This window comes from Anabrus simplex, chromosome 4 (assembly GCF_040414725.1).
Source record: "Anabrus simplex isolate iqAnaSimp1 chromosome 4, ASM4041472v1, whole genome shotgun sequence".
Lineage (NCBI taxonomy): Eukaryota > Metazoa > Arthropoda > Insecta > Orthoptera > Tettigoniidae > Anabrus > Anabrus simplex.
In genome coordinates, this window is record NC_090268.1 from 71,267,226 (window position 1) to 71,277,039 (window position 9,814).

Sequence of the window (9,814 nt, forward strand, 5' to 3'; positions counted from 1 at the left end):
AAGCTGTCCCTTGGTCAGTAGTCTATATACACTGAAGAAAATGGAAATTGCAACACAATTGCTGCAATTGAACATGCAGGACGAGTGTTCGGTTGTGATTCGATGATTACACTTTCAGATCCCACTGACCTCAAGTTTGGATAACAATTAATAAAGGATGTGCCCACTACGAGCTGCAATACATTGATGAATTCCTCGAGGCATGGAGTCAATAAGACCCTGGATCGCTTCCTGAGGAATTGTGGCCCATGCTTGCTGCACTGCACGGGTCAGTTGTTCCAGAGTTGTGGGTGGCTGAGGACTGTTGGCCAGTTGTCGATCCATCATGTCCGACACATGCTCAGTAGGACTGAGGTGCCGGGATCTGGCGGGCCATTCTAAGGTTGTGATTTCGTGGAGAGCTTCACTGGAGATGCGTGCAGTGTGAATCCGGGCATTGTCCTGCGGAAACATCCCATTAGCAACGTTCGCCATCATAGGGACAACCAATGGATTGAGTACCCTATCAACGTACTGTCGAGCAGTCATAGTGCCCTCAACAACCACTAATTGTGATTTCACATTAAAGCCAATAGCTCCCCAGACCATAATGCTTGGTGTTGGTCCTGTGTGCCTCTCGACAATAAGATCTGGGCGGCCCCTCTCCTCGGTACGTTGGCGCACACGATTCCGGCGATCACTGCGGGAAAGACAGAAGCGCGATTCATCACTAAAGTCGACCCTATTCCATTCGTCGACCCACGTCGATCTTTCTCGACATCAGGCCAGCCTTACACGTCGCTGTTGTGTGGTCAATGGAACACCTTCTGCAGGGACACGGGCTCGTAAGCCAGCTGCACGCAGGCGATTACCAACTGTTTGTTGTGTAACGTGGGGTGCCACAGCTGCTCGAATTTGCGCAGCTGTTGCATGGGGTTCCATCCGGGCCATCCGAATGATGCGGCGGTCCTCTCTCGCAGATGTCTGTCGCGCTGGGCCTGTGCCAGGTCTGCGAGTATGGGTACCTTCATTTGACCACTGCTGCCATACGTGTTGTACCTTAGATGTCTGTCGGCCAACACGTGCAGCGACAGTCCTTAGCGATAATCCAGCCTCACACAGCCCAATTATCCAAGCCCTCTCAAACGGCGACAGTTGTTGATAGCGTGCTCTTCTCCGTCGTCGAGGCATGTTTGACGGGGAAAACTTCACTGCACAGACTGCAAGTCAACTACGCTACACCAGAGTCCATATGCTGGAGTTGCTTCCTCCGCGACCAATTACGTTGGGGGACCTGTAATAACAATCCAATGGTTCTGAAACTTCGATCGTTTACTTGCCTACATGGCGTCGTTCCATATCTTGACAATCAACACAAACGACCAATGCCTTCATGGTGTTGCAATTTTCATTTTCTTTTTTTTTTTTTTTTTTTTTTTGCTAGGGGCTTTACGTCGCACCGACACAGATAGGTCTTATGGCGACGATGGGATAGGAAAGGCCTAGGAGTTGGAAGGAAGCGGCCGTGGCCTTAATTAAGGTATAGCCCCAGCATTTGCCTGGTGTGAAAATGGGAAACCACGGAAAACCATTTTCAGGGCTGCCGATAGTGGGATTCGAACCTACTATCTCCCGGATGCAAGCTCACAGCCACGCGCCTCTACACGCACGGCCAACTCGCCCGGTGTTTTCATTTTCTTAAGTGTACTTTTGTGAAGATAGTTTTTCGGAAGGTGCGGCATTGTGGGTCGAATCCACTGATTGTTTTAAGTTCGTAATCATTGTACATGTTCTCTTTTTTAAATTCTACGACTAGTCAGTGGATTAATTTTGGAATTGTTTTTAACTTATTTTGAATTCTGGTCAGTGGATGAGTTGTGGACTTTAAAATTGTCATTACATTTATTACCATTAGGGGTTGATGACCTTGATGTTTGTCACCTTCAAACAAAAAGCTTCATCATCTTCATCATCTCACGAAAAATTCAGGTAAATGAAACGAAGTTGTGCTAACATTGTGTTGGTGAATTATGACGGGATCATGACACTAACCCAAGATTAAAAGCTGAGATCCACCTTTGTATGAGATCTTCACATTAGATGCAGAAATTCGTTTACTGGTATCGTTGTGGTCAATCTTGGAAATGGAGGGGGAAAATTTACATACATGGAAGAGGAAGCTCAATAATGGAACATCCGGCACATCGCAGGCAGTCTTTCCTGGCAGAAATCAATAACCAGCTATCGCTTCCTCATAACGAGACCCAAAAGAACGTTCATTAAAATAATTCCTTCTTTCTCTTGCCGTTTACGAACCAATATCTCACGAGCGAGGATGATTTCTAAGAAAGAAAGAAAGAAACAAAGAAAGAAGGAAGTGAGTTACCTGGCGAGATTATCCTTGCATTTCTCTGTTTCAGACTGACTTTGCTGTCTGAAAATTAATTTTTTTGGCATCAGTATACGTTGTAGATAAACTGGAATTAACTGACATGAATGTGTGAGGGTACTGCTGATACACGCACGTAGCAACAACAGCAGGATGTCACTTGCTGTCTGAAGATCTGAGCTGTTTCAGAAAGTGATCTTGATGAATGAGGCTGAGGGTATGAACTGGCTTCGATAGCGGGACCAGGTGAGATGAATTAAGTTTAAGCTAACTAGTAGGATAATGGCCTCGGCATTGTAGGGTACGAACAGTAGAAAGGGATACCAAGACGAAGATTGTTGGACTTAGTTCTTAACGACTTCAAAATAAAACATGCGTAAATAGTCGAGGTCACAGTTTTAGTTGAAAATTGATAGTAAAATTCGATCATTTAGGGACACTTGCAGATCGAATTCTGAAATGCGGGATAAATAATTATGCAGGGGAAACAGAGATAAAAGATAACTTGGTTTAATGCTAACGATAAAATAAAACATCTGGGCTCGTAAGAGCGACGACCGAGGATGTCTTAATTTATCATTAATTTGATAAATCATATTTCAAAATACTGAAAACTCTTAACCGTAACCGCTACTACAGTGGTTACACAAAACAAAGCACTAAACACAGTAAAGGGGGGAAGGTAAGAGCAACTACACAATATCAGAAACCACTACACACTCAGAGAAACATTAGCTGAAATGACGTGGATCTCCGCAGACCAAACCATACGTAAATATCAGTAGGGCCAACTAGTGGACAATAAACCAGGAAGGTGGAAGCAGGCAGGACCTACCGAGGGCATGGACATGGCTTAGATTGCAGATTCCGAAATAAATCAACCGTGATCCTTAAATTTGAAAAATATTATTTACAAGTGAAATTTTACAAATACATTCCGAAACAAAATCCACCAACTTGCAACTTACGAACGATAAGCTCTGTGATACACATAACTTAAGAGGATCTTTGATAATGCTTTTCTGCAAGTTCAAAATTTCAATCCAACTATACATCTAGTTACCAATGCAGTTGTACAATGCAATTTACAGTGAAGTAAACGTACTCTCCAAAACTCTAGCATACATCAAGTGACACTGAACTACCAGAGGCAAACCGCAAGGTAAATATATTAAACTACAATCTACATATTTATTGAAACAAGAAAAGGGATGCCTCGAAAACAAACAGGCAAGCCCAGCTGAAAAGCTAAGGCGTCATAAATAATTAATTTGGGGAATCTAGGTTAGGCTAGGGCAGACTCCTGTACGAAATAGCAACCGAACATTACGGAAATTTTAGCCGGGACGGAATTCAAGAGTGCTTACCCGAAAGTGGCCCATCCCAGAAGGGAGGCGTGGCACACGACGTAAAACTTCAGACAGACCAAGACAGACTAAGGCAGACCAGGCCAAGACAAGACCGACAGACCGAATTATCACGAACGCAGCCACGCTCTCAATATATAGGTAAACCCTGGCCTTGGAGTCGCCAATCAGAATGCACGAGTCCGCCTATGCCCTCCTAGGTTCACCAATCACAATTCCTACTCCCGTCGCGAACTTTAAATAACATTGTCGAATACACACGCTCGCGAACCTTCCATTTCCAGGACAGTCAGAAAATATATTCTAGAAGACATAACCAACAAAATACAACACACCCTGCTCAAACATTCATGTAACAATTTTCTAGATATTTCCAGTAAGTACAGAACTGAAATCTACTATTTACAAATACATATGTTACAAATATTACACTGTACAGGTTAGGTCGTTACAAATAAAACATACTACCACACTTTTCAAATAAAGTCTTCAATAAACATTTTCCACTTTCACTACATTGTTCACCTGTGACATTAACTATATAAACGATCATTTGAATGATCGCTTTGTTAATCCTGAATTATATAAAATAATGTTATTGGCTTTAAGTAACAATAAACACTTTGACTGTTTTAGGAAACGCCGAAATCCCGGAATTTTGTCCCATAGGATTTCTTTTACGTGCCAGTAAATCTATCGACGCGTGGCCGACGTATTTGAGCACCTTCAAATACCACCGGACTGAGCCAGGATCGATCCTGCCAAGGTTGGGATAAGACGGCCAGTGCCTGAACCGTCTGAGCCACTCAGGCCGGAGTCAATTACAACAAAATCCCAGCTATTACAAGTAATAAGTTTCGATTCAATACAATATTCGTTACAAACTTACTTGTGGGTAGGCAAAGTTAGAAAACCTTAAAAATTTGAAAATGATAATAACAGCACATGATAAGATCCATTCAAATAATTACAAAGTTTACTTCCGTTACTTATTTATTGGAGTATTGGAGTTCCACTTCCATTTGATACGCGAGGGACTATTTGGAAATAACTGGGCGAACGAAATAGAATTTGGTAAATTATCAATATTGATGGGGCTTATGGAAGAAAACAGAAAGAAATAAAGACAAAAGGAAAGAAAGAAAGGAAAAAGAAAGGAAGAAAAACTGGTTGATTCAACAAAGACGATGCGTCTGAATGTGTTAGCAGTTAACAATATTCGCGTAAGGGAAATAACGAGGAGAATACAGTGTGAAGTGTTCCTAAGGAGTGTTAAAAATGGAAGGGTAAAGTAGTGTGTGCTAGTTGCTTTACGTCGCACCGACACAGATAGGTCTTATGGCGACGATAGGACAGGGGAGGACTAGGAGTTGGAAGGAAGCGGCCGTGGCCTTAATTAAGGTACAGCCCCAGCATTTGCCTGGTGTGAAAATGGGAAACCACGGAAAACCATTTTCAGGGCTGCCGACAGTGGGGTTCGAACCTACTATCTCCCGAATACTGGATACTGCCCGCACTTAAGCGACTGCAGCTATCGAGCTCGGTAAGGGTAAAGTAGGGTTAGAATATTATTCATTAGGAATACTTTTGCACGCAACATAATTTCTGTTAGGCTCGTAAATGAGCGTGTGATGTGGGTAGATTTAGAAGTTGGAGGAAATCATGTGAGGGTGAAGATGAGGATTAAGTTGACAAGTTTTTATGAAACACTGAGCGACATCGTAGTCAGAGTCAACAGCAGGGATAGGGTAGTGCTAATGGGTAATTTCAATGTGAGAGTTGGAAATAGAATCAGATGATATGAGAAGGTGATGGGTAAATGTGGGAAAGATATGGAAGCTAATAGGAATGGGAAGCGTTTACTGGACTTCTGTTTTAGTATGAGATTAGCAGTTAAGAATACATTCTTCAAGCACATGGGACGATAGGGACACCAGATCCATAATGAACTACATCATACCGAGCGAGCTGGCCTTGCGGTTACGGGTCGCGCAGCTGTGAGCTTACATTCGGGAGATAGTGGGTTCGAACGCCACAGTCGGCAGCTCTGAAGATGGTTGTCCGTGGCTTCCCCAATTGCACATCAGACAAATGCTGGTACTGTAACTTAATTAAGGCCACGTCTGCGTCATCCCACTTGTCGCCCTTACCTACCTCATTGTTGCGATGAGACCTGTCTGTGTCGGTGAGACCCTGTATCATAATCGACTTTGAATTGATGCAGATAGAGAACTGTACGTAGATGAAAGAAACAGAGCGAAACAAATAATTATTGAATCCAAGAATAAGGTAGGGAAAATTTCGGTAAAAACCTGGAGAGGCTAGGTTAAGTGACAGGGAAACATTTCTGGACAGTAAAAAAGCAAGAAGAGGAGGGAAAAAGGGGCGACCAAGGGTTGACGACATTAGAACCATGAGACTACTTGTGATTAGTACCATTACGTGCGAAAATCCATGGGTTGAGGTTGCTGGCGACTAGTACCACATTGGGAGGAAAAACATAGGTCGACTATACTTGCGGCTAGTACCTCATTGTGAGGAAAACCATGGCTCCACGTTACATAGAAGGAGTACCATTATGCGAGAAACACTACGGGTCTGGGCGTTGTTTGTGATAATGGTCATCGTGTGTATTCCACCGGTCGTTTCCACTGTGTTAAGAATGGGTCTGCGTTGCCTATGATTAGTACCACTTTATGAGAAACACTATGGTTTTGGCTGGCGCCCGTGTTTAGTACCACAATGTGAGTAAAACCATGGGTCTGCGTTGCCTGAGAGTAATATCATTGTGTGAGAAACCCCATGGGTTTGTATTGCCTGTGAGCGTTACATAAGGTGTGATACACCGTGAGTCTACATTGCCTATGATTAGTACACTTACATGCGAAACACCATAGGTTGGTGTTACCTATGAGTTGTGCTATTGTGTGTGACACACCTTGGATCTACATTACCTGTAATTAGTACCACCATGCGAAAAATACCATGAGCCTACGTTATCTGTGATTAGTACCATTATAGGAAGAACACCATGGTTCTGTATTACTAGCGATTAGTACCATTACGAGGGGTCGGTGACCTGGATTTTGGACCCCCTTCAGATAATGCGTATCATCCCAGTAACGAAGGCATTGTGAGTTTTATGCACTAATTGTTTTTGTTTCACCATCATTTTTCAATGTGGATTTATTTTAGATTGTAGTCTGTGGATACATTGTTGAGTTTTTATTTTTGTTTCTTTCACCTCGTACCATTAGGGGCCGATGACCTAGCTGTTAGGCCCATTTAAACAAAAAACATCATCATCACCATCACAGTTAACAATTTTTAAGGAAATAAATTCTCAGAATGATTTCTGCCATCGCACTTTGCAATGGAAACATGAAAATGAAAATACATTAAGCCACACATTATATAATGAAAATACACCTACGATGTTAATTTAATATTCACTTGACATGGGGAAAATGATTAACTTGCATGACTTTCAACCTGTGAACATTCTAAATAAATTTTGCTGAGGATTCCTTCCTACATCTAGCTGGAGTAAAGAGAAGAAATGGCATATGGCTTTTAATGCCGGGAGTGTCCGAGGACATGTTCGGCTCGCCAGGTGCAGATCTTATGATTTGACTCCCGTAGGCGCGTCGTAATGAGGATTAAATGATGATGAAGACTACACATATACCCAGCCCCCATGCCAGCGAAATTAACCAATGATGGTTAAAATTCCCGACCCTGCCGGGAATCAAACCCAGGACCCTGGAGTAAATATCACAAGCAACACATTTGAGTGTAAGCTTGATCGTGCAACAGTCTAAGCTACTTCTACTCTACTAAGATGTACGCTAAACAAAATTTAGATTAATGGTATAGAAGAGTTAAGAAGGGAAGGTAAATAACTTAAAACGTATCCATCGTTCTCTTCAACCCATGGTGTAGTCGGTGGCCGTGAATATTCCTTCATCCTCCGGATGTTGCCACCTGCTTAGCCGGACATGTTAGTTGTGTGAAGATCCAGATCAGTCCTTATCCTCTCCATCCGGTGCGATTTCACGTCATATTGTTGGGCTGGATGTTCCACGTCGTCGTTCTCTTTGGTCCTTCCTCTAGAAGTTTTGTGGCTGTATTCATTGCTGAAATATCTAAAACTGGTGTAACGTTTACGGTATGCTGTTTCAGCTATTTTAATATCAGCTGTTGTCACAACACTTAACTTTACACTCCGGAATCTCTCGAAAACATAGGGGTGTAAATTAGCTTGTCACTGCTTTCATTTCAGCAAATGGATCTATGAGAGAAAATATTGCAGTTGACTTAGTAATCACGCGAGTAATCATCAGGCGTTGAAATAAACAAAATACGCCTCTAATAATTGATAATACCACGAACCTACTACGCTGGCGTAGCAGGGGGAGAGGTGACACTCCCACGTGGCGCGTCCCAGGTGGCGGATAGGGGGGTCCTAACCGGCTTGCCGGCGGACTTGAGGGAAATAAAATACCTCTCGCGGACCAAACACACAATCCCCTGTGGGTGGGGGACGCAGGCGAAGAATACACCCACGGTATCCCCTGCCTGTCGTAAGAGTCGACTAAAAGGGGCGACCAAGGGATGATTGTCTTGCAACCATGAAACTACTTGTGATTAGTACCACCACGCGGAGAACATCATGGGTCGCTTTTACTTGCGCGTAGTACCACTATATCAGGTACCAAATAGGTTTGTGGTTAGTAGCACTCAGGAGCACCGTGTGGTCGGCTTTTGCAGTACCTGTGATTAGTACCACCATATGAGCAGGATCATGGGATGATAGCTACCATGGTTCTGCCTTGCCTATGATTAGTACCCACTATATGAAGAACACCACGGGATAGGGGAAGGTCCCTGTGGTTAGTACTCTTATGTGCTGAACACCATAGGTTTGCGTTGCCTGTAAATGGCGCCGCAATATGAGAAAAACCATAGGTCTGTAGTATATGTCGAATTTCATAACCTGTGAGTAGTACCATAATGTGTGGAATACCGCGAGTCTCTGCTACTTTTGATTAGTACCGCAACAGGACAAATACCATGGTTCTACATTCCTAGCGATAAGTACCGTTCTGAGGGGCCGATAACTTGGATTTTGGACCCCCTTTAGACTGCAAGCATCATCGATTCAGTGTTGTGCTATAGCAGCAGTCCCTTGGTCAGTAATCCTATTGTTTTACGTCAGAATCTGTGAAGGTAAGGCATTGCGGGTCGCATCCACTGATTGTTTTAAATTCATCTCCATCCATTCATTCTTCGTCCTCACGTTTTGAATTCTGGTCAGTGGAGAATTTTGAACTTTTAATTTGTCGTTCAATTTCGTCTCATTTCGTACCATTAGGGGACGATGACCTCGATGTTAGGCCCGTTTAAATAATTGATAATAATACTGTCGGAGCAGTCGACTACAGATATAATTGTAGTGTTTCATATGTAGTTGATCACGTCACATGCGGACTGTTATATCACTTTCTTCGCGAGTGCACGTTGCGTACTGCTTACGTAGATAAGACTGCATTTAAAAATAAAGCTGCCAAACAGTTTTAAAGTCCATCGACCGGGCGAGTTGGCAGTGCGGTTGGAGGCGTGCGGCTGTGAGCTTGCGACCGGGAGATAGTGGGTTCGAATCCCACTGTATTCATCCTTGAAGATGGTTTTCCGTGGTTTCTCATTTTTACACCATGGAAATGCTTAATTAAGGCCATGGCCGCTTCATTCCAACTCCTAGGCCTTTCCTATCCCATCGTGACTAAAAGGTTCAGGTGGCCATCGGTCCCCTCTTTTGTTTAGGGTTAGTTATAGACAGATTCAAAATTCTTGATGTGCGTGCTGCTCGGAGATGGGCCTTTTACGTGTGCGATTAGGGCCGTAAGCCCGGTCGTAACTGCCCAGGAATCTTGCGGGTTGGTGCGTCATGTACCCTTGGAGATGTATCCGCCTGACAACACATCCGAATGCCAGAAGGACATATTATAATTAATGTTACTTTTTCTCTACATATTTATTACTCTGTACCCGCTATTGGGCACATGCTACTGTGGGTGAC